Genomic DNA, 25,928 nt, shown 5'->3' on the forward strand with positions numbered 1-25,928 from the left:
GCAGGCAATAAGCATATAAGAAAATGAAAAACAAAATAATTTTAGACAGTGATAAATGTGTTAATTACAATGAAAGGGGCTGCTGTGAAAAACACTATAGGCAGGAAGGTGACTCCTTTAGATAAGTTGGTTAGGGGTGAACTCACTGAGGAGGTGACACTGGAGAGCTTTCCTGGTGGAAGAAACGACCTGTGCAAATGGCCTGTGGTATGGTTTACTTGGCTTGTTCCAGGAACTGGGAGGAAGCCACTGTGGTTGAGGTGCAAAGAGAGAGGTAAAGAGTGGTGAGAGATGAGATCAGAGAGGTGGCTCTTGCAAACCACATGGCGCGGGGTCTCTCGGCAGTGACAAGGAACTTGAATTTTACTCGGACTACGGCAGGAAGTCATGGGAGGTCTAGAAGCTGGGAAGTAGAAAGGCATGATCCAATTTACACTTTTCAGAGATTATCTGAGCTGCTTTGTGAATTGCAGGTGAGCAAGAGAGGCATCCAGAAGACCAGCTTGGAGACTCTTGTCATTCCAAGATGACAATGACTTGGACGCACAGTGCAATGATAGCCTCTCCAGAAGCTGTGAACTGAGAGCTAGGGGACCATGGCCCCTCATCCTCTGCATTGCAGCCCCTGGCACAGGGCTGGTCCATGGTGACGGAATGGCTTGAGGTGGTGCATCAGTCAGCGGTGGCATGTGTCTGGAACACATGCTAGCTGAACCCTCCTCGATTTCGCTATCCTTTGCCAAGCTTCCATGGAAATCCCCCTCCACACACCAGGTTCCCCAAGCAAACCGGGGCAGCCCAGCTGACCGCCTGCCTCCCCTGCACTGGGCTGCTGTCCAGGCCCGGCGAAAATCTCACCATCCTGCCCACCCAGGCTCCCTCCACGGAGATCTGCGTGGTTAGCACAGTGGCCTTGATATCTTGATATTTAAGAGATGGGTTTTCCCATCTGAGCCTTCATTTTCTCATCTGGAAGGTGGGCGTTATTCTCCCTATCCCCAAAATCCCTTTTCCGAAAGCCTACTTCCTTACTTCTTCTCTCTCTCTCTCTTCATCCCTTCCTTCAATCAAAACAAAGCCCTAGGGTTTTTGAAGTTTTGCTGATTTTTTTTTTGTAATTAATAACCCCTGGACTAATTAATTTCTGCATTTGTGTTTCTAGATTTCAGATTCCAGAATTATTCAAGCTTTTCCCTCAAAACCAGTTATTTTCCCCTTCTAGCCTGACTCCACTGGATCCTAGGTGCCCAGTGTGAGGGATGCCACCTGACCTCCCAGGTCAGGTCCTAGCGCCCACCCAGGGCAGGTCCTCCAGCTGTGGCCACTCAGCCAGTATCTGCACAGGTGGACGCTGGGGCTCAGACCAGGCGGTTGCCCGGTCAAGGGCGGGCCGTAGACCAATCAGCAGGGCGGGGAGAGGCAAGGAGCCAGGGCGAAAAGGGAGAGAAAAAGGGGGCAGTGTGGCAGAAAGGAAGAGGAAGGGGCAAGTATCAGAGTCAGCGAGATGAAGAGGGAGGGTGTAGGAGAAAGGAAAATAGAAAGGGGGTGAGACTGTGGGAGGGGGAGGCTGGGGGAGAAAATGTGGGTGTGTGCGCGCTGAGAGAGAGAGAAAGAGAGAGAGAGAGAGAGGGACTTGGAGAGGGAAGGAAGGGAAGGAGCGTTAAGAGCAAGGAGGAGCGAGTTGGGGGCGGAGACGAGGAAGTGGGTGCGAGGCGCGGGGCGCAGGCCGTGCGCGCGCCGCCCGCTCCATCCCTGCCCGGAGCGCAGCCGGCGCGGGCGCGGGACCAAGGCAAACCCGGTGCGGAGCCAACGCCCGCCGCAGCAACACCAGGTAACGCGGCCGCCGCCTCCCCGCGGGGCCTCAGCTCGGGTGGGGTCCCTGGCGGGCTTGGAGACCCGGCTTGAGCTTGTGGCGCCGCCCGTGGGGGCTGCTCCGGGATGCCCAGCGGCCGTCGTGGCCCCGAACCTGGGTTCGAGCCCCGGCCCCACCGATCGCTGGCTGTGCCTGACCTTGGGCAGGTGCCTCCGCCTGGCCTGCCAGCCTCAGTTTCCTTCTCTGTGACCCGCGGGGGTCGTGCCTGCCCCAAGGGGGATTTGAGAGCTCGGGATGCAGTCCTGGTCCGCGGCAGTGCTTGGGGCGCGGGTCGGCTTTGTGTCTCCTCTGCCCGCAGAGGGGTGGATTTGGAAAGTCCACTTGCGCCGAAACACTCCCCGTTTTGTCCCCAGGTCTGGGTGGTGGCATTTTCTCGCGGCGATGTGTCTGTCGGAGCATGGAGCAACTTTCTGCTACAGGGAAGCCAGCGGAGGGCGAGGGGCTGGTGGGGAGGGGGCTTCTATGCCTCAGGAAACCAGAACGACCTGCCTTCATCCCGCTGGGCTGCTGCCTGCTGCCCGACGCCTGGAGCGACGACAGGCAGCGCTCAGCGTTTGGGAGTCCTTGCTGGGGACATCTGGAAGGGGATTTGCCTGTGGGATGAGCCACACAAGTGGCTTCTGATAGGAATCCCAGTTTGGGCAGTGACCTTGAGCTTGAGAGCCTCAGTTTCCTTCTCTATGAAAAGGGCCATACTAATCCCCCACCCCTCCATGAGGTGTTTTGAGGCGAAGGAGGTGGGGCAGGAAAGTGCCTGTGTGCTGTGGTGTCCCCAGCGGCAGCTGTCATGCCCTAGCTCAAGTGGGCCCTGTCCTGGCACCAGTTACCTCCTGGGAAGTCGTCTGTACGCTCTAGATCCCCTCTGTGTCCTTTGCCAGAGATGGTCGATCAGTGGAGCTGGGTGGTGGCTGGATGGTGGTGGGCATGAAGCAGGGCCTAGGGAATGTGGGGGTCCCAGAAGCTCCAGCCTCCACTCCACACCTATCCTGAGGCTGATGCTCCTCTAAGACATGACGTCTCTCAGATGGCAGTTTCTGTCCTGTGAAGACTCCTGGCATAATCTCTTAGCACCTCAGTTTCCTTATTTATAAAAGGAAGTTATAAATTCCTACCTACTAATGCGTTTCCTGTCCCTGGAGGTTATCCAAGGCAATCGGATAGTTTACATTTTTTGACATCTCTGGGTCTGGATGGTGGCATTTTCTCCTTATATCTGACCTAGGATATAAGGAGAATTCCATATCATGAGAAAATAACCTATCTCGAGAACCTGCTCCTTGCAGGCCTGGTACTTGGTGCATTGCAAGTACGGCTCTGACTAGAGCCACCACAGCAGTCCTGGGAAACTGGTGCCACCAAACCACAATTTACAGATGAGGAAACTGAGGGTCTCAGAGGTAAATGATTACCACGTGGTCACACTGGTAAGAAGTGCCTGTGCAGAGACTGGACCCAAGTCTGCCCGCCTCCAGGATGCTTCTGGTTGTATCGTGCTGGCCCCAAAATATGACTGCATAAGTTAAGGCGGAGCACAGGGCCTGGCACCTGGCACGTGCACGATCAGCGCTGGCTTCTTGTTCCATGTGTCATGGGAAGGGCTGCTACAAAGCACTGGAGAAAGTGAGCCCGAAGGCTGGCAGCAGGGTTGCCGCACTCTTGCCAGTGATTTCTCGAAGGGTCTAGAAGGAAGGAAGGTCACTACTCAGTACTACGTGGGAAACAGATATCAGACTGACTCACCCGAGCCCACCAATTTCTCTGCTTCCTCCATCACCTTGTCCCAGTTAACCTTGTCTTTATTCATCTCAGCCCAGGCTGAATCTCCTGAGCTCATAGGCACATCCCACTCTCCATCCTAGGCTGATGATTAAGTACTGACCCTCCCAGGCGATGAGTCCATGGGAAAAACAAGACCAGCTGTGGTCCATCTCCGCCAACACCCCAAAGCAAGGGAAACAGGATTAAGTTCCAATCCCAAGGATTTAGTTCAGACTTGAGGAAGAAAACCCTGATGATGGGGAGAAGGGCGTCCCAGCAGGCTAGAGAAGTTCCTTTGCCAAAAGTGTTTTAAAGAAGAGGAGTACATCCAAATGAAAGGGTGGAGATAGGAACAAAGCCTCTTTCATGTGCATCAACAGTCAGAAAGTGCCTAAATGTCCAACAGGGAATCAATAAAGTTATGGAACAGCCATGTGACTACCGAAAGTGGAGAGTTTTTAATGAATGGACACATGTTTTGCATAGGCATACAGATGGCAGGGTCCCAAATATGTGGCAAGAGCTTAGAAAAAAGACTGGGAGGACATAGGCTAGAGAGGGTTAACAATGTTTGCCCACAGATGGTGGGGTCATGGGAGATTTGTTCCCTGACTACTTTTTCTGGACTTTCCAGATTTTATGCAATGAACTTGTTCTTTAATAATTAGTGGACTACCTGGCTTCGAGTTTTGAGAGCAGGAAGGAGGGTGCCTGATTGAAAAAAGAGGTACTGGCTGGATGCGGTGGCTCATGCCTATAATCCCAGCACTTTGGGAGCCACCAGAGGTGGGTGGATCACAAGGTCAGGAGATTGAGACCATACTGGCCAACATGGTGAAACCCCATCTCTACTAAAAATACAAAAATTAGCTGAGCATGGTGGTGCGTGCCTGTAGTCCCAGCTACTCAGGAGGCTGAGGCAGGAGAATCACTTGAACCAGGGAGGCAGAGGTTGCAGTGAGCCAAGATTACGCTGCTGCATTCCAGCCTAGTGACACAGTGAGACTTTGTCTCAAGAAAAGAAAAAAAAAAGGTACCATATGGTTCAGTAAAATGGGTGCCCTGTCTCTGAGGGTGGCCTGTCTTAGGCCTACAATAAAGACTGAATTTCAAGTAATGTTTTCCAGATTGAAGTTTTTACCATCTTCGTGTCTTCAATCTTGTCCCCTCCAATTCTGATACATCCTTTATCCTATTGTCAATGTGATAATACAGATCTGAGACTACTGCTCCCCTGCTCAAAAATATTCCAAGACTCCTCATTCCCAAATGGATCAAGACCAAAGTCCTTAGACTGGCATACATGGCTCATCGTGGTCTAGTCTCTGGCCAGCCTTTTCGCCTCCAGCTACCCCACCCACCCACCCTCTGCTGGTCCACCTACAACAATCTACATCCAGCTGGCTGAATTAACTATGTTCTTGCCCACCTCCAAACTTCCCACTTGGAACTTCTCTTGCCTGCAATGCCCTCCTTTGCTTAGCAACCTCATCCTACTCATCCTTCAAGATTCCATTCAAACCAGATCTTCTAGGACCCCACAGTTTACAGGTATGCTCCGCCCCCAGGGCTCCTCGAAGATAGGGATGATGTAATCAGCCTCCTCTCAGGATGAGGCAGACACATGAAGGCCTGTCAGTGATAGGGGCACCTCTATTTGAGGCCTAACAGGGCCCCTTAGAGGAAAGAAATACAAAATTGTTAATATCAATAATATCTGTCATTTGTTGTATTCTTACTACGTTCTCGTGATAACCCTATGGGGCTCACTTTCAGATTGGAAACCAAGAGTCACATGTGTTCAGCCACTTGCCCAATGTCTCACAGAATCTGAACCCTGGACATCTAAATCCAGAGCCTACACTCCTACCCAGGTTCAGGAAGAGTTGATAGATTCAATCAACCAATATTTAAGCAGGGATCACAGAGATGCTGTGAAAAGCAATGCATCCCTCCACTGTAGGGGTAAAGAAATGGCACGAGAGTGACCTCCAAAGTGCAAGGGTTTATGCCAGACACTTGGGACCAAGGCATATATAAGATGCCATCCCTACAGGAAGCTTACAGACAGTGGGGGGCAGGGAGAGTAGTGTGTAAGCAAGGGCTTCAGGGCTTTGATGCGGTGTTTAGAAAACTGTGGGACCTCAGGAGATGCGGGGTGAAGGCTGCCCAGAGTGGGTGATGCTTGAAATAGATCAGGAGGCCAGGCGCGGTGACTCACGCCTGTAATCGCAGCACTTTGGGAGGCCGAAGCAGGTGGATCATGAGGTCAAGAGATCGAGACCATCCTGGCCAACATAGTGAAACTCCGTCTCTACTAAAAAATATATATATACAAAAAAAGTAGCTGGGCGTGGTGGTGCACATCTGTAGTCCCAGCTACTCGGGAAGCTGAGGCAAGAGAATTGCTTGAACCTGGGAGGCGGAGGTTGCAGTGAGCCAAGATTGTGCCACTGCACTCCAGCCTGGCGCCTGGCGACAGAGCAAGACTCTGTCTCCAAAAAAAGAAAGAAAGAGATCAGGAAAGATAAGTAGGAATTCCTCAGGAGAGCCAGGGAGATTGGGCTAATGGTTCTCAACTGAGGACATTTTTGCCCCTCGGAAGACATTTGTCAACATCTGAAGATATTTTTGATTGTCACAACTTGGGGAGGGGGAGTGCTGGCATCTAGTGGGTAGATACCAGGGATGCTGCTAAACTTCCCACAATAAACGGGACAGCCCTCATAACAAAAAATTATTCTGTCCCAAATGTCAATAGTGCCGAGGTTAAGAAACCCTGGGTTAGAAGAGAAGAGCATTCCTGACCAGCGATCAGCTCATTCAGGTACCCACAGGTGCTTACCAAGTGCCTTTGAAGCACTGGTCCTTTGAGCCTGTGGTTGCTCTGTTGACCACCTGGCCTCCCTGCTTCCCCTCTGTCCCCACCCTCAAGCAACAAGAGTGGTCTTCTTTTTTAACATAAGAACTTTACAGAGATATAATTCATTTACCATAAAAGTCACCAATTCTTTTAAACTACAACTCTACAATTTTTAGGATATTCACACAGAGTTGTGCAGCCATCACCACTACCTGATTTCAGACCATTTGTATCATCCTTAAAAGAAAGCTGTCCACGTTAGCAGTCACCCTCTATCTACCCCCCACTTCCACTTAAGGCTCAGCAACCACAGGTCTACTTTCCCTCTCTATGGATTTGCCTATTCTGGACATTTTACAAAAATCGAATCATACAATAGGTTTCATGGCTGATTTCTCACATCTAGCATGTTTTTAAGGTTCATCCGTGTTGTTGCATGTATCAGTACCTTATGCCTTTTTATGGCTAAACAGTATTCCTTTATATGGATAAGCCACAGTTTCTTTATCCATTCAGCAGCTGATGGGCATTTGGGTTGTTTCCATTTTGGGGCTATAATGTAATAATGTTGCTGTGAATATTTGCATATAGGCTTTTGGGGAGACGTATATTTTCATTTCTCTTAAATATATACATGAATTAAAATGACTGGGTCACACGGTGATGCAGCTTTGACCTGGCGCCTGTTTGAGGAATTGCCAAACTGTTTCCAAAGTGGTTGCACCATCTTACGTTTCCTCAGCAGCGCGTCCTTTCCAGAGCTTCTTAGGTCTTTTGGATGCTAGCCATCTTTGTGGGTGTGAAGTGGTATCATTGTGGTTTCGGTTTACTTTCCTCTGAGGGCTAATGAATTTGAACATCCTTCAGTGTGCTTGTTGGCCATTTGTGTCTCTTCCTCGGAGAACTGTGTATTCGGATCACAGTCACCTTTTAAACTTCAATGCTCATTCCCTTACTTGTACTGAAATGCAAACTCCACAGAAGTCTATCAGGCGCCCCCATCAGGCCCTGCCCACATCCTTGTCTGCATTTGTCTTCACTGGGGTCTGGCCAAAGCCTCAAAAGGTCCAGTTCATTCCCCACCAGCCCTCTGTGCTTGCCAGTTCCTCTGCCCTGCTTGCCGTTTGCACAGCAGCTGGAGGATCAGCCTCAGAGAGGCCCTCCTTGTCCTCCCAGTCTCAAGGACACTTCTCCAGCCCGCCTCTAGCACACTTCAAGTTTCCTTTGGTCATATTTTCCTGTCTGATAAGATCTTGAAGAACTCCAGGTGTCTCTACACCTTTGACTTACTCTGTAACCCTAGGCAAGCCACCTGCCCCCTCTGAGCCTCAGCTGCCCCATCTGAAAACCAGAGGAAGTAGGACTGGCTTATCTCAAAGGGCCTTTCCAACTCTGCCCCTATCTGATGCTGTGTGGCAGCACTGCCAGGAGGGTGCCGGCCTGGCGCCATTGCTGTGAGAGGAGGGTGCCTGGAGCCAAGTTGGTCATGGACTGGAGCAGGCAGCATGACTGATTATTGCCAGCCCCATGGGGACAGTCCAGGAGCTTATGGCAGCTTTGACCTGGCACCCAGCCTCCAGGAACAGGAGCGAGGATTGTACACACCTCCAGCTCCAGCAAGGATTGGACACCTTGGCCACTTCTGGCTCTAGAATTGCCCATTTTTTCCTGGGAGAATGATCTACCGCCAAAGCCTCTCTGAGCATGAGGGCCATTCATTCACACATTGGGTCACTCACCAAATCTTTCCTGGGGCCCTGCTTGTGCTCAGTCCTGGGCAGTGCCCTGAAGATACAGCAAGGGATACATCTGACAAAAGATTCCAGCCTAATGGGGAAGGCGGACAGGTGCATGGAGTGCAGCAGGTAGACACAGCGTCTGGGTATTCCAGGCGTAGAAAGGACGTGCACAAGGAAACAGAGCTGCAAAACACCCGGGGGTGCTCACGGCAGTCAGAATAATTAGGCTTTACCTGAGACCCCAGGGCAGTGGGGGCAGGTAATAGAGGAATCAAGGGTGCAGACCTCGAAAAGTCCTCAGTGCCAAGCTGAGGCGTTTGGATTTTGTCCTGTAGGCGGTGGGAGCCACAGAAGAATTTTTCTTTCTCTGTCACCCAAACTGAAGTACAGTGGCGAAATCACAGCTCACTGCAGCCTCGACCTCCTGGGCTCAAGCGATCCTCCCACCTCAGCCTCTCAAGTAGCTGAGGCTATAGGAGACCCCCACCATGCATGGCTACTTTACTTTTTTCTTTGCAGAGACAGGGGTTCTCTATGTTGCCCAGGCTGGTCTCAAACTCCTGGGCTCATGCAATCTTCTTACCGTGGCCTCTTAAAGTGCCAGGATTACAGGCATGAGCCATCGCACATGGTCTGCACAAAAGGATTTTTCAGCTGAAGATAGAGGTGATCAGGTTTGCATTTTCTAAAATGCCTTTTCTCCAGACAGTGCGGAGGAGGGTGGGGCTGAGGAGAGAGCAGGAGGCCAGGAACCTAATCAGGATGCTCTGGCTCCTGTTCTTTGTCTTGTGCAGGGAAGAAGGCCAGTACTCTGCAGCTGGAGAGGAAGGGACAGCTTCAAAGCTGAGAGGGAAAATCATCTGAAGAGGGTATGGGTTGAAGGAAAGGAAGGAATCTAAGTAATGAATGACACAGGAACAGCTGATGCCAGCTTCCCGGGGTTCCTGCTATGACCGAGGAGGCACAGGAGCTGCGGGAGCTGGCATTTGAGCATGGCATTTTCCAGGTGGCTGGAGAGGGGGTGTAGAGGCAGCAGGATAGGGAGGTCCAGACCCAGGGATCTTTATATGCACAAGCACAGAAGTGTAAGAATTCAAGAGGGTTAAAGAAACAGTGAGATGCTTTGGATGTCTGGAGCACAGAGGGTGTGATGGCAAGATGGGAAGGGAAACTGAGGCTGGAGCAGGCAGGTGGGGCATCCATGCTTGGCATCAGAGGGCTGTTAGAACCCAGAACAGGGGTCCTGGCTACAAGACCACGGATGGTTGCTTCCAGGCACAGAGCACTCGCTGCCCTGAGAAAGCCCACTGCTGGAGCTAGAAAGTCCTTGATGCCTTACCACACTCCAAGGGCCAGAGGTGGGTGCCTGTCAGCCTGACTGTAAAACAGGCAGAAGGCAAACTCCCCCAAACGACTGACCAGTGAATGTGATGCCAACTGAGGCCAAGCTCTCAAAGCGATTACAAAATGGGGAAGAGTGGTTAGAAAAGAAGGAAATCCCGAAAACTGACCTGGCTCTCCAAGAACGCCAGGAACACGCCAAGATCATAGGTGGCAGCTAGCAGAGGACTTTTGCAGTGACCACAAGATATTTTTGTTTAGGAAAAAAAATGAGCCAGCATTTTTAAATGAGGAGATTCCATTGCAATGTTAGGACATTTTATTTCAAACCCAGAAAATCTTACTTAACATCCAGATTTCCAGCTTCTGGAGAATGTGAAGCTCTAATGGCACTGAGCCCGTAGTGGCCACAGCTGCATAGTGGCTGCCCCTCCAGCTGAGCACCACACCCCCACTGTGGGTGTAGCCTGCTGCATTTCGCCTCCCTGCCTGGGACCTGAGGCCCTGGGATCTGGGTCCCCAGGACCAGCTTCATCCCTGTCTCTGCCCTGCTACCTAGAGGCTGGGCCAGTGGGAGTTCCTTGCCCTGCAGTCCCTGTGTTCCTGGAAGCATCAGTCTCAGAGAAGGCTCTGTGGAGGTGGGATCTGGGGCCGCATTTGGCTCTGGAAGTCCTGCCACTCCCAGCTCCTTTCAGTCACAGTACATGTTGGCAAGTTCAGTCAAGTCCGCAATAGAGACCCTAGTTGACATGCCTCACCCTTGAATTCCAGCACAGATTCCCTTTTTTTTTTTTTGCTTTTGAGATTAGAGACTTACTCTGTTACCGAGGCTAGAGTGCAGTGGTGCAATCTCAGCTCACAGCAGCCTCAACCTCCCTAGCTCAGGGGATCCGCCTCACCTCACCCTCCTAAGTAGCTGGGACTATAGGCATGCACCACCACACCCTGCTATTTTTTTGTATTTTTCTTTTGTAGAGGTTTCACCATATTGCCCAGAGGTTTCACCATATTGAGCCCCTTCTGGGCTCAAGCAATCCACCCGCCTTGGCCTCCCAAAGCGCTGGGACTACAGATGTGAGCCACTGTGCCCAGCCTCCAGATTCCCTTTTTTGAAGTAGCACCTTTAACAAATAACCACAGAGCTCATTTGGGACCATACGGCCTTCTTCTAAAGACCGATTAGATGGTATGTTTTTTCCTTTTCACCTTTTGAGTAGATAAGACCTTCATGCAGTTCAAAATTACAATATACAAGGTGTGCCACAAAAGGCCTCACTGCACCCTGGCCGCCATCTGCCCATTCCCTGCTCAAAAAAAGAAGAGGCCTCTCTTGTTAACTTGTGGCTTATCCTCCCAGATTTTCTTTTTGCAAATAAAGGCATATATATATACATGTAATGTATAAATAGTCTTATTTTTGGCCCAAAGGGGAATATATTATAGATAGTACTTTGCACCTTACATGTTGTTTTTTAGTCACTGTAGACTTAACTCTCAATGTAGAAAACTGTGAATAAAGAAACGTGCAGGCCAGGCATGGAATCTCAAGCCTGTAATTCTAATACTTTGGGAGGCCAAGGCAGGCAGATCACCTGAGGTCAGGAGTTCGAGACTAACCTGGCCAACGTGGTGAAACCCTGTCTCTATTAAAAATACAAAAATTAGCTGGCCTGGTGGCAGGTGCCTGTAATCCCAGCTACTCAGGAGACTGAGGCAGGAGAATCGCTTGAACCTGGGAGGCAGTGGTTGCAGTGAGCCGAAATCGCACTATTGCACTCCAGTCTGGGCGACAAAAGCAAAACTCTGTCTCAAAAAAAGAAAAAGAAAAAGAAAGGTGCAAAGAAGACGGAATAACCAGTATGACCATCCAGAGAAAAGCGTTGATACCATCCAGTCCGTCCTGTTCGGCAGAAATATTTTGTTTGCTGTCCTCCCACATCCCCTGGAGGCTGACGGATTAGGAGTTCATAGCTATTGTCTCCTTACAATTTGAATCCTGCTATTTTTTGACTTAAATATAAGCATTTCCCCTCATTATTTCATCGTTTCCAAGATGTGATAGTAACAGCTATAGTAATTTTGTTATGACATAATTTAACCATTCTTCTAGTTTTGAACATATAGGTCATTCACAATGTTGCTGATTGTCGAGAATACAGTTGTACCTATAGTTATTCTATATACTTGTAACTAGGCAGTGAGCGTCCCTAGAAAGTGGGGCACCTAGGCCAGGAGCTAAAAAGTCATGGTTTGGTGCCCCAGGGCTGGGACTGTGTGGGGATGAGGTTCTGGAAGGGGAAGGGCAGGGCAGGGCACAGGCACCTCGGGAGCTGGAGGGAGGCAGGTGCTGGTGTGCGCCAAGCACTGTGCTATGGGCTTGTGCATCACCTGTGTGCAGTATTCACGCTCACTGTGTATGAACAAAGTAGTGAGTGCTGGGGCTTGGCTACATTTGCCCACTGACTCTGCACAGCAGTCAGACAGCAGGGGACTGCAGGGGTTTCCGCTCCTCCAGTTAAGAAATCTGAGGCAGAGAACCCCCAGCCGTTGCTCGCAGTGTGGGGGTACAGGGGAATGTTACTCAGGAAGTCGGCTCTAGAAGGGACTTGAACTTGACCCCATACACCTGTCAACTGCCTTGCGAAGCTGGGTTATTAGCCCCATTTTACAGGAAGGGAAATGGGGGCTTAACACAAAGTCATCTGGCCAAAATTGACTAACTGGTAGCAGCAGTTAGTCAGCAGCTGCTGTGAAGGATGCGTGTTTCCATCAGGTCCTGGAGATTGAGGTGAGAGTCAGGGTAAGGGGCCTGCTAGGGGGAAGGGCCGAGACTGGTCAGTGAGGAGGAGTCCAGCCATTCTGTGGTCTGTCCAGGCGGAATCGCGTGCTCCCAGAAGCAGAGCAAGGGTGACAGGCTCTCAAAGACTCTTCAGGAAGGGCGGCAAGGTCAGGGCAGAGTCGTCCAAATCCAGAAAGAGGGTGGGAGAAGCAGGGGAGAGGGGAGCTCCCCAGCATGGGAGGGATGTGGAGGGCAGGACCCAGCCAGTGCAGAATCACGAGAAAAGTGCAGTGATGTCCACAAAGAGCCAATCGTGCAGTTCTCCCGGAGGTCCCTGAGATGGTTTTTGTTTTGTTTTGTAAGACACTGTTTCCTCGAGCTCAGGCTGGAGTGTGGTGGCACAATATAACTCAATGCAGCCTCCACCTCCCAGGCTCAAGTGATCCTCCCGCCTCGGCCTTCCAAATTGCTGGGATTACAGGTATGAGCCACAGCACCTGGCCCCTGCTTTGTTAAACGCATTTGTTTTTGAGGTTCCAAAGAGACACAGCAGTCAAGAACAGAGAATGATGAACCCCACGTCCCCCTTTCCCAGCCTCACTATTTTCAGCATTTTGCCAATTGTCTTTCATCCTCATCCCTGCCACCACATAATATTTTTTGTTTGTTCATGTGAATATTGTAAAGAAAATCCAAGGCATTATGGCACTGTGCTTGTAAGAATTTCTTTATTTCTTTCTTTCTTTTTTTGAAACAGAGTATCGCTCTGTCACCCAGGCTGGAGTGTAGTGGTGCAATCTCAGCTCATTGCAACCTCTGCCTCCCAGGTCACTGCAATAGATTCAAGTGATTCTACTGTCTCAGCCTTCTGAGTAGCTGGGATTATAGGCACACACCACCACGCCCAGCTAATTCTTTTAATTTTGGTAGAGACGAGGTTTCACCATGTTGGCCAGGTCTCAAACTCCTGACCTCAAGTGATCTGCCCACCTCGGCTTCCCAAGGTGCTGGGGTTATAGGCGTGAGCCACCGTGCCTGGCTTCAGTGTTTGTGTTTATTTCTAACTGGTGAGCACACAGCACCTTCCCATTTCTGTAGCTAACAGAATGACAGAACGAACACAATTCCTTAACATAACCTAACACCCGATTGGCTTTCAAGTGTCCCTTATTGCCTTGAGATGCCTGTGTACCATGATTATGTTCACATCAGGATCCAAGCAAGGTGCCTTTTAATGCTTTCAAAAAGCATTAGAGCTCCCCTACAGAAATCCTGCCTTTACCGTTCATGGACTGAGCAGAACCGGGAAGACTGGACACTTCTATAACTTGATGCCACTCTTCCAAGGAGTCCGAATTTTACTAACCACAGGAGCAGCTCCCTCGGGGTGACAAGCTCTGATGCTTCCGAGGTCAGGCAGCTGGTGTCACTGCTCGGTGTCACTTCCTGGTGGGCCTGTGTCTGGCCAAACAGGCTCCTAGCACCAGGCTCCAATCCAAAGGGGGCAGGTGGGAATGAGGACCAGGGCTGTTTTTCAAGACTAATTGGAGCCAGGCCTGTAGTCGCAGCTACTCAGGAGGCTGAGGCAGGAGGATAACTTGAGCTCAGGAGTTCAAGACCAGCCTAGGCAACATAGTGAGAACCTGAATCAAACAAAATTAATTTTTTTTAAAGTAACTGGAAATCTATACTTTTCATATGAAATCTCCTGATTGTTAAATATTGCTTTTTTAAAAAAAAATTATAAACATTATTTGAACCCAAACAGCACTCCTCAGTAGATTGAATTCAGCCTGTGGCCATTGATTTCATCTTTGCTGTCCAAAAATTTGAAAACTAGGGAGACACACGTTGTTGGAAGGAAATGACCTCCCCATCTTTGGAGGCAATCAAGGAGAGGCAGCCTGGCCATCCATTTGAAATACTGGACAGGGACTCCTCCACTCTCAGTGACCACTAGGCTATTTCCTGTCCTCAGTCCTACTAATAGTTGATTCAGAAATCTCACAGCTCCTCCGCACCACACACACACACGCACGCACGCACGCACGCACCTTCCCCTCAGACCAGCAGTGTGCCTGAGAACACTGCAATAGCCAGACTGCAAATGCCACCACCTGCCTGGAACAGAACCCTCAAGACCCTTCAGCCCACCAGAGACCCTTTGAGAGTCTACACAGTAAAGCCTAATCCTCACCCTCATTGTTGGCCAAAAACCAGCCACATCAGAATGACAAAAATCTCTTCCAGGCAGACAGCTGCCTGGGCTGGTTCTTGACTTGCTTTGCCAGGCCCAGTCCGGATGGACTTGGGCCTGTAGCAATGCTTACAAAGCCTCATCTGAATGCAGAGATGGGTGAACAGACATGGGCCCTGCCCTGGGGTGCTTACACTCACCTGGCAGGGTCCAGCAGAGAAAGGAAGAATGGCACACAGGGGGTTAATGACAGGTATGGTAAGTGCCATGCCGGAAGTACAGGATGCCAAGAATGTACAACCAGACATCTAATGTCTGTTGAAAGGACTGCGTGGGGATGGGGCAATGCTTTGGGGAACTGGAGGACTGATGTGGCCAGAAGCCTCTGAGTGAGGAAAAGAGAAGTTGGGGATTCATATGAGAAAGTTCCCAGGAGCCAGACGGATCACCCAGGGCTTTGTGGGGCACTGCATAGACTTAGTTTTTCTCAGCAGAACAGAGGTTGCCTAAGATAATCAACAGGTATAAATGTTCTGGTAAGTGTTATCTGTTTGCTGCTATTATCTTAAAGGTGACCCAGCTGGTTGCAGGACTTCTGCCTGTAAGAGCAAGTTGTACCTCGGCGGAAGGGCAAAACCTCCAAGGAATGAGGTTGGGGGACAGAACACAGAGGAAGGGAGAGACGGTGTTGGCGGGAGAGACGGTGTTGGCAGGAGAGACGGTGTTGCTGGTGCCCGGTGCGTGTGGCCACAGCTGCTACTGATGGTGGAGGTGATGACAAGCCTGGAAAAAGGAACTTGGACTTCTCTGAACCTCAGAGCTTTTCAGAGACACACAAAAATGCTTGCAAACACACACACACACACACACACACACACACACACACACAGTGCCAGGTATGAAATACAAAAAGAAAACCACAAAATTGCAAGTATTAAATGTTCAGTTGGGCATCTGCAAATGTAACATTATGCCAGCTGGTCAGAGTCAGATGCCTATGTCAAATAGTCATACACAAATTATACTTTCCTTAGAATGTGCATAAATTGTATTTATGATGCAGTGAGTTATGACCTCAAAAAGAAAGAGGGTGTAGAGCTCTGTAAATGTCCTCAAGTGGCTGTGACTCATTGGCAAACACTTTGTAAGACAGTAAGCCCCCCATCGATGGAGGTATGCAAGGAAAGCCAGGATGACTGCCTCTCTGGGGTGCTACAGAATGAGGTGCACTGTGTTCTGTTTCTACCCAGAGCTTTCCTATTTTACTATGGAACACTCATAATTCCTTTCCTTCCCCCCGACACACACACATACAGTTGCTGGGAGAGATCTTGGAAATATTCTAAGCCCATCTCCACATCTTTCTGCTGAGGAAACTGAGGGTATGAAACTTGCTGGCGGAAACACAGCAAGTCAGAATCACCCCAGAGACACAAACTCGGGATCTGGATTCCCAGCCCAATGTCCTTCCCGCCCCAGCTCCTGCGTCTGAGCAGGAGTTTTGCCCCTGGGTGGCAGGCACGTGGGCTTCTTTGAAAACATTGGTGATCCATATCTCACCTCCCCAGGAACCAAGACAGACTCTTCAGCTATCCCATCCCACCCCTGCCCTTGAAACTCCCTCTCTAAGCCTTTTCCACACTCGCCAGCCCACTGAGGATGGAAGACTTCAGCCAAGTCACAAAACATCATAAATCTTCATGTCCTTATCTATAAAATAGAGATGAATAGTGGTACCCACATAATAGGGTTGTTGAAGAGATTAAATGGGATAATGTACATAAAATATTTCAAACATTAACTGACACTTTCAAAGTGCCCAATAAATGGGATATTATATTGTTACGATGGTTCTTTTCAAATGCATTTTGCCAACTGAGTATTAATGGGTTCCCCATTAAGTGCCTGTCGGGGAGCAAGGTGGAGTGGATCCCGGATCCTGGCTCCTGACCCTCGCCAAGTTCTCATTCCAGTAGGGAGAGACGAACCAATCGAGAAACACATGAAATGCTAGGAAAGCCACATGAGGAGATATTACAGAGGGTGAATTGAGCTGCCTTGGAGGGGTCCAGAAGGCCCCTCTACAGAGCTGATGTGTGTGCCATGACGGGAATCTCCAGGCCATCAGCAGGTCACAGATTGAGCTCCAGGGAGGAGCAAGTATGCAGTATCCAAGGAATGAGAGCAAGGTTAGGGGCCAAAGTGCGCCTCTGAGGCCTTGGGTGGTAAAAGAGGAGATGGAGCCGGTTACAGGGGTGCCGATCACAGGGCGCCTTCTGAGCTGCTGGAAAGGATGAACAGGACAGCACTGGTGAGGTAGAAGCAGGCAGGTGCTAGGGATTCAAGCACCAGCAGCAGGGAGGCTGGTCAGGACCTCTCTCAAAAGTTCAGGCAAGAAAGGATGATGGCTCGAACTAGGACTAGGAGGAGGGCAGCAGCAAAGGAGAGTGGATGTGTGTGTCCGTATGTGTGTATGCATGTGTGCGTTTCACAGGCAGAATCCACAGGGGTTGCTGATGGGTTGGATGTCAGTGGTGAAGGAAAGACGAGAATCCAGAAGAATGCGTAAGTGTTTAGCCTGAGCAACCAGGTGTTTGGAGGCTGGGGAGGAGCAGGTTAGAAGAAAGAATCGGGGGTCCTTTTCCAGCCCCTCACTTCATGATTTGTGCCCACACTATGCAGGATAGAAAAGTCTACAGAGACAGAAAACAGGTCGGTGGCTGCCAGGGGCTAGGGAAAGGGAGGAACTGGGAGTGACCGATAATGGGAACAAGGCTGTTTCAGGGGTGATGAAAACGTTTTGGAACCAGAGAGAGGTGGTGGTTGCACCACATGGTGAAGGTACTGAATGCTCCCCAAGCAGACACTTCAACATGGTGCACCGTTATGTTATGTGAATTTCACCTCAGTTTTATTTATTAATTTTTTGAGAAGGAGTCTCGCTCTGTCACCCAGGCTGGAGTACAGTGGCGCAATCTCTGCTCACTACAACCTCTACTCCCTGGGTTCAAGTGATTCTCCTGCCTCAGCCTCCCAGGTAGCTGGGATTATTACCACCACGCCCTGCTAATTTATGTATTTTCAGCAAAGATGGGGTTTCGCTGTGTTAGCCAGGCTGATCTCCAACTCCTGACCTCAGGTGACTCACCCGCCTCAGCCTCCCAAAGTGCTAGGATTACAGATGTGAGCCACCGCACCTGGCCACCTCAATTTTTTTTTAATGTGGAAGAGAAATAAAGACTTTCCCAGACAAACAAAAACTAAGGAATTTTGTCATCAGATGCAGCTTCAGGCTCCCACATCCGCTGTTGGCAGAGGCCGAGCAAATGGTGTGAGTCTCTCACCGATAAGGAAACATGACAGCAAGAACTGGTCACGAGTCAGTGTCGGGGCTGGCTGGTTTCATGCCTTCTGTGGCAGGTTGGGCTGAGAGGTATGGATGTTCAAAGCCCTGCCTGCCTCTTTACCAGCTGTGTGGCCCCAGACAAGTGAGCTTTCCAAACCTCAGTTTCACCATCTATGAAATGGGAACATGATAATCTCTGCTATACAGATACTATTATTAACCTCTGTCAGACACCCAGCACGTGGTAGGCACTCAGGAAGTGGAAGTGGCCAGGGTCCTGCCGTCAAGTTCAGGTCTCCCTCTTCCTCCCTATGATGCCTAGGGGATGACACTCATCATCATAGAGTGTCCGCTCTGAAAGCTCCTGGAAGGCTTGGGGCTTCTCTCCAACGAACAGCCCCAGCCAGAAGTCTTTTCCTGCCTGTAGACTTTGACCAAATGTCTTGCCAGGAAGGAGTTAGACACCTGCACCACAAAGATGAAAGGCATTTGGATGTTATCACAAGGGAGGAAGTGTCTTGTGCTGTTGATACAAACTGCAATCACGCCATCTCTTTAAAAAGCCCAAAGCCCTTTCTCTACCTGCAAAACCAAATACGTGGAGGCCGAGAACGGGGACTCTGGAGGCTGACGGACCTGGGTTCAAATTCTAACTTTGCCACTTACTGATTCTGAAACTTTGGACAACGTTTTAAATTTTGCTGAGCCTCGGAGTCTGTGTTTATAAAATGCGGAAAAGAAAAATCTCTTGCCTCACAATGTTGTGGTAAAGATTAGATGAGGTAATGCCAGGCCTGTCATGACGTAAGCATTCTACATATGTTCATTTGTCGTAGTATCATTCTCATGGGTTGTTAACTGACTGAGATCAACAGATATGGGGTCCCGGCCGGGCGCGATGGCTCGTGCCTGTAATCCCAGCACTTTGGGAGACCGAGGCAGGCGGATCACGAGGTCAGTAGGTTGAGATCAGTCTGACCAACATAGGGAAACCCTGTCTCTACTAAAATACACATAACTTAGCTGGGCGTGGTGGCGTGTGCCTGTAATCCCACCTACTCGGGAGGCTGAGGCAGGAGAATCACTTGAGCCCAGAAGGCGGAGGTTGCAGTGAGCCAAGATTGCGCCACTGCACTCCAGCCTGGTGACAGAGCAAGACCCCGTCTCAAAAAAGAAAAGAGAGATGAGGTCCGTTATCTGCTACCAGTTTCCTGAGTGATCTTAGGGCTGATGATTGAACCTTTGATGGCTCCTTATTACCTTCAGAACTAAGTCCAAACTCTCAAGCACTCCGTCCCCAGCTACATTTTCCTCCTGAGAACTAGCTGGAGAGGTTGGCGGAAGGCAGATCACACAGGGCATAGCAGGAGTTGCCATTTCTTTTCTAACAACAAGAGGGGAATTGGAAGGCCATGGCATGCTCAAAGACCAGGACAGTTAGATTGTAAAACCTGTACAACGATTGAGAGGAGAGGACGGGCCCTGAGGGCTATGAGCTTGGAGATAGGGGACTTTTTATAAAGGGACTCCTGGATTGAGTGGACCAAGCATCAACCCTCGCCCAGCCCTAGCCTGGAGACCATCTCAACCATATAGCCCTGTCCCACTCCTAAGCGTAAGCTGGTCCTCCAGCTTCCACTCCATTGTGTGTTGTTCCCTCTGCTCAGCATGACCTTCTCCTTCCATTCTCTACCTGTCAAAATATATGTCTATTAGGTTTTGAGTAGGTGATACATACACAAGGTACAAAGATTGAAAAGGTCTCAAGAGACACATGGTGAAAAGACGTCTTTCTCCCATCCTGTCCCAGCACCCACTTCCTCCCTGGAGGCAGCCATCCCTACCCTTTCGCCGCCACCCACCTGAGCCGGATCTTGACCGACGTTAACATGTGTAGACGCGTGGGTAGGCACACGTGTGTTCCCCTTGTGCATATCACACTCAGCATCGGCACGCTTTTGGAGGCCCTCCCCCGTAGCCCAGACAATCTGAGTCTTTTGGACGGCTTCACCGCATTCTGTCGTGTGCACGTTTATGGTTTCCAGACTTAGCCAACACAAGCAGTACTCTGCGGAGTCACAGGACAGAGTCCCGGCCGTGCAACTGCTGGGTCAGTAGTCTAAGTGTTTTAAACATTTCTTGGGTTTTCCAGACCCAAGAAAATGCTTCCTTCTACAAATGCATGTGTGTGTGCTGGAGTACACACTCTGGCATGCATACACCCATGCATGTGTGCACACACGTGCGCGCGCGCGCACGCACACGGAGTTGTTGCCCACCACCACCCTCAGAGCCGAAGCTCCAGTGTCCCAGTTCCCACACCTGTGTGGCCTCCACCCACAGCTCATATTAGCCATCTCTTGCTCTGTCTGAACTTTTAGAGGATTGGGACCACCGCACCCTGTTCATATGTATCCCCAGCCCCTGCCCCAGGGCTCGCCTCGGGCTCCTGGGGAAAGGCAAGAAGGAGCCCAAACTCCCAGCACATAATGGGCCATCGGCACTTTTTTACCCCCAGGTTTTTGTTTTGTTTGTATAAATTTATGGAGTGCAAGTGCAATTATGTAACATACCTAGATTGTATAGTGGTCAAGTCAAGGCTTATCATATCGATCACCCAAATAATGTATATTGTACTTATTAAATAATTTCTTATCCACCTCCTCACCCTTCAGAGTCTCCATTATCTAGCATTCTGCCCTCTAAGTCCAGGTGTACACATTTTTTAGCATCCACTTCTAAGTGAGAACATGCAATATTTGATTCCAATTGCACTGGAGGGTATTATTTTAAGTAAAACAAGGCAGACACAGAAAGTCAAATATTGCAAAAGATAAGATTGCCTTCCTTTTTGTGGCTGAATGGTATTCCATTGTGTGAGTGTGTGTGTGTGTGTCTACTACTGTTTCTGTTTACTTCCTTCCTTCCCTCCTTCCTTCCTTCCTTTTTTTTGAGACAGGTTCTCCCTTGCCCAGGCTGGAGTGCAGTAGCATGATCTCAGTTCACTGCAGCCTTGAACCCCTGTGCTCAAGCTATCTTCCCACCTCAGCCTCCTGAGTAGCCTGCACTACAGGCATGCACCACCATGCCCAGCTAATTTTTAAACTTTTTGTAGACACAGGGTCTCGCTACGTTGCCAGGCTGATCTGAAACCCCTGGCCAATCCTCCCACCTCAGCCTCCCAAAATGCTGGGACTACAGGTGTGAATCACTGCACCCTGTTACTTTTTCTTTATCCAGTCCTTCACTGATAGACGTGTAGGTTGATTCCATATCTTAGCTACTGTGAATAGTGCTGTGAAAACATGAGCTCAGGTATCTTTTCGATATCTTGATCAGCATTTCTTAAATGAAGCTGTCCTGCCATGTAAGGGGGAAGAAAGGGCTCCCTGGGAAGGCCAGGGGTCATTTCAGCTCTGACTGTCTGGGCTGAAGCCACGTTGGTCAGCAGTTTGTATAGGGGCAGCCACTCTGAGCTTGGAAAGGCTCGTCTTCCTTGCAACACCAAAATAACTCCCTGCTTCTCGGGCCCATTTTGGACTGATTGTGAAACTTTGGACAATTTTTAAAATTTTGCTGAGCCTCTCAGCATCTGTGTTTGTAAAATGCGGAAAAGAAACACCTCTTGCCTCACAATGTTGTGGTCAAGATCAGATGAGATGACGCCAAGCCTGTCATGAAGTAAGCATTCTACGTATGCTAATTGGTAGGAGTATCATTCTCATGGCTTGTTAACTGACTGGGATCAAGAGATATGGGGTCCTGTATCTGCTGCCAGCTCCCTGGGTGATCTCAGGGCTGGTGATTAAACCTTTTATGGCTCCTTATTATCTTCAGAACTAAGTCCAAACTCCCAAGCACTCTATTCCCAGCTAGATTTTCCTCCTGAGAACTCGCTGGAGAGGTTGGGGCTGATGCTGGGACCACTTTCTGATGCCCTCGATAGGCACCTGGAACATCTGAATTGGTCAATTACAGGGGAAAAGTTCTGAGAACAGATGGCTCGTAAGAATGAGGAATAGGGCAGTGCCAGGCAGCCACTTGCTCAGACCCACCCCCAGTGCCACACCCCCAAATCCTGATGTACAGCAGGAGATCAGGGACCATGCGCCCCTTTTCCCACCTTCCAATCACATCACCGTCTGCTCGAACTTCCCTTCCACCTGCCGGAGGTGTCTCAGGGCTCTTGGGTTATTACCCACCATCTTTCTCCTCCAAACTTTCACAGCAGCTGTTCTCTCTGGAATCTGCTTGTCCCATGTTCACTCAGTTACCTTGTTCCCAGCTGTACAGAGCTCAACTCAAATATCACTTCCTTGGGGAAGCCTTCCGTATCCACACCACGATACGTTCAGGTGGCGCTATCTCCTTTTATGTAACTCTTAGCACGGCTGCCATAAATAAGCAGCTCCGCAGTAGGTCACAGATTTTGTCTCCTCCCACCCGTGTGATGGGCGCTCCAGATGTGTCTGTGCTCACTACTCTAGCCCGGTCCCCAGCACAGTGTCTTCACTAGAAGCTGCTTGGTGCGTGGCATGCACATGAACGCTATTTGCTGGCCATGCAGCTTTAGCCGATGACAAAAATGTTATTGGCAAGAACCTACCACGTGCCAGGCCTTAAGGGTTTTCCATCCCGTTGCTGTCTTCATTTCACATCCAGCAAGTGAAGGAGGAGGTATTAACATCCCCACTTTACAAATGAGAAAACCGAGGCTCAGAGAGTTGGAATCACATGCCCAAGGTCACAAAGCTATTTCAGTGACAGCGCTGGAATTAGAACTCAGATCTGTCCAATGTCCAAGTCCTTGCTTTCAGCACAGGAGCTCCCCTTTGTCCTTTCTGTAGAGTAAGGATCAAACCACCTACTTCTCAGGGTTGCCGTGAGGCTCACCCAGAAGGGGTGTCATGCACAATGGTCACTGCATGGATGCCATTTTCTTTTCCTGTTGTACATTATTCCCTGGAAAATCAGATTTATCTTTCAGGCTGAGTGAGAAACCCAATCAAGCCTTAACTGATTCCCCCAAATTGCTGGCCGCTGGTGTGCAATTGCCAGGCTCCGGCAGGGCTGCGTCTGGGGCTTAACTACTTAAACCGCAAAAGGGGTTTCACTTCCTGATGAAAAGGGAAAAGAAAGTATTGGACTTGATAAATTTGGAGGAGGAGCACATCCCAGTCCCCAGGCTGGTTGCTTTGCTCGGCGGCCTTTCCCCTCTGGTTTGCAAACAGAATGCACACCAGAGGCCTTTCTTCTGGGGTTTCATGGGTTGGCGGCAGTGAGAGGGAGGCCGTGGCATCGGAAGACCTGCCAAGTTCTATCTCTTTCTGTGGAAAGCTTCACCCTCCAAGCCCTCGTCGTCTTCACCACCAGGTGGAAAGACAGAAGAGAAGAGTGATATTTTGTGTCTCACCACAACTCAGTTCCTGGGGAGATGCATTCTCATGGTGAATCACCAAGGACCCCACTAAGAAGAGAGCGCTCCCAGGCCTTCAAAACTCAAAACTCTACCCAAGGGATCAAAAAAACACCCCCTTTCTGTCCACCTCAGAAAGCACAAGCCTCTGCCTGAGGTGAGTACAGGGGAGGTAGCAGTGAGAGAGGATGGAAAAGCTTCCTCTGGAAGACTTCCTGGAGGAGGTGACAGAGGAGGCCAGGGCTTCGAAAAAGGGTAAGAGCTCTCTAGTTAAGGAAAGGTGTTCCAGGCAGTGAAAACAGCACGTGCAAAGGCACAGAATCAGAATGGGCCTGGCACTTTTCAGAATTAAATGCCGCAGAGCCAGATCAACGCTACAAGGCAGCAGATGCTGTACAACCTAATTCGGTACAAAGTGCAGAGAGGTTACTCCTGCCTTTAGGCACAGGGGGACTCAGGGGGACAGGTACCTGAGCTGCGCCTTGAAAGGGGAGTGGTTGAAGTGAATACAAGGAAGAGTGGAACATCAGGCACAGGGGATGCAAAGGCAGAGGCAGGAGAGAGAGGGCGTGCTGCATTTGGGGACATGCTCGGTTGCTCGAGTGTGAAATTAACAGACAGATGCTGGAGTGTTTGATGAGACCCTGTTGGAAACATAGGTTGAAGTCTGATCAAACAATGGACATTAAACACAGGAGTTTGAACTGAATCTGAATCCAGGCTCTGCCACTTTCCAGGGGCATGACATCACCTGGCCTCTTTGAGCCTCAGTCTCCTCAACTGTTAAAGACCATTGGAGACCATGATTTTTCTCACTAGTGGGGTTGTGAGGATTCAGTGATATTTTATTTACTATGTGTGGTATCGCTTTGCCCAGGACAATCCTGCAGGACGGGTTTAGCCGTAGTTCATTGAACCATCTTTCCCCCACAGATGGGTGCGCAGGTTGTTTTCAGCTCTTGCCATTGCACATCTGCTGAAGGACATCCTTGTGTACATATCCTCATGGTAGCAGTTGCATTGCCACGGGCTGAGCTCCCTAAAGAATGGTTTAGATCTCAGTGACCTAGGGGGACATCCATTATATATTGGGAACTTTTTAAAAAGTGGAGGAGAGGCAGTTGCTGAGTAGCGTGTATGGTGTGTACAGACAGTGCCTGGCGTGTGCCCATGTGCACGCAGACGCACGAGAAACCCAGGAGGCCCCCAAGCACCAAACTTCCTGGGGCAAGGGATTGGGTGTGTGCTGGCCCCGATTGTTGGCCCTTTCTGTACACCTCAGGGATACTTGGCTTACTGGAATGAGCCTGTCATCACTTTGGAAGTTTGAAAGGACAGTTTGAGAGATTATTTTTTGTTAGCTATGATGGTGACAATGACAGTGACAAGGATGACATGATTCTTCCTCACAGGCAAAGAGGAGCCATTGAAGGTTGCTCCATAAGGGGATGACGTGGCTCTCTAGGGCAATCCTGCCCACAGGGGACAGGAAAGGATGAGAGGGAGGAGCGCTGTACAAAAGCCTCTGCCCTCAAAAAGGGTAACCAGAACTTACGGGAGCTTGGCTTTAAATAGGAATACAGCAGAAGTGGTTCTTCTTTGAAAACTCCATGATGAAAGGACTCACAGCTGTTTTGGTCACCATTGTCCTCCCAGCACCTAGAGTAGCATCGGACACATTGTGGGTTTTCAAAGAAATACGTGTTGAAAAGGACTGAGGAAGGGAAGGAGGGGTGGGAGGGGAGACAAGGAAAGGATTTTCTAATTATAAGAGAGGCTGGTTCACTCAAATTGGAAGACCCTTCATGCAAACATTAACTCATATGTCAGCCTAATGCCAAAATACGTATATGCAGCTGTTGCAGTAACTCAGAAAACATTTTGTTGGGAAATAAGAAGTCTCAAAAGAAACATACTCTTATCGCTAACCCCTCCAAAGTAATTAAGTGTGGCGGTGAGACCCATGCTGTTTGGGCTATTTATGTAATGAAAAGATCTGCTAAAAATAATACCCGGAGGTTCGGCTGCCAGGCCTGGTGGCTGAGCCAGGGAGAGTGGCAGAAGGTGATCAGGAGCCCTGATCCCTGTACGAACACAATCGTTATGATTAAATGATGCTTCTCGGATTCAGGTTGCAAACTGCTCCAGGCAAGAGCCTGGGAGAGGCTTAATTTATGTTTTATGGAGATTAGCTTTCCTCTGAGAGGGGGTTCTGCCGTCAACTCGATTTCTGTACACTCTCAGAGTTCAGGAGATTGCCAGTTCTCTAAAAAACCAGGAGGAGCTGGTGGGGAAGGACCCAGGCGTGGAGCACGGCCTCAGCTTGTTTCTTGCCAGTTGGAATCAGATGCAGCCACCACTGGGAGGGAGTTTTGGAGATTATCTGGTGATCCGGGTTCTTATTTAACCAAGAGGCATTGCACATGCTGTTACTTTATTGAATTTAGTGTTTGCACTACTTCAATAGCACAAAGGGAGGAAGGAGAAACCACCCAAATGCCCGTGAGAGGGTGATATGGGGATGATAGGATAAACCTATCCATGGTGAGCCTCCCCACAGACTGTTATGCAACCATTAGGATTGAGTGAGTTCTGTCCCTGCTGACCTGGATGTGG

At 49.7% G+C, this 25,928-nt stretch overlaps 1 protein-coding gene across 6 annotated transcripts in view; it reads left to right on the top strand.

The window, feature by feature from the left end:
- The first annotated feature begins 1,747 nt into the window (after positions 1-1,747).
- HRH2 (histamine receptor H2) overlaps positions 1,748-25,928 on the top strand; it is a 51,785-nt gene continuing 27,604 nt past the window's right edge. For 3 of the 6 annotated variants that reach the window (XR_001109641.2, XR_010342877.1, XM_012466337.2), the window contains exon 1: positions 23,071-23,469. The gene's annotated coding sequence lies outside the window, so the exon portion shown is untranslated. Of the gene's footprint in view, positions 1,832-23,070; positions 23,470-23,506; positions 23,568-25,928 lie in introns of those variants that run through there. The other 3 variants (XR_010342878.1, XM_012466338.2, XM_012466339.2) reach the window with 2 other exon arrangements.

Source organism: Aotus nancymaae, unplaced genomic scaffold, assembly GCF_030222135.1.
Source record: "Aotus nancymaae isolate 86718 unplaced genomic scaffold, 86718_ANA_hifiasm-v0.15.2.pri h1tg000015l_1, whole genome shotgun sequence".
NCBI classification, from domain to species: domain Eukaryota; kingdom Metazoa; phylum Chordata; class Mammalia; order Primates; family Aotidae; genus Aotus; species Aotus nancymaae.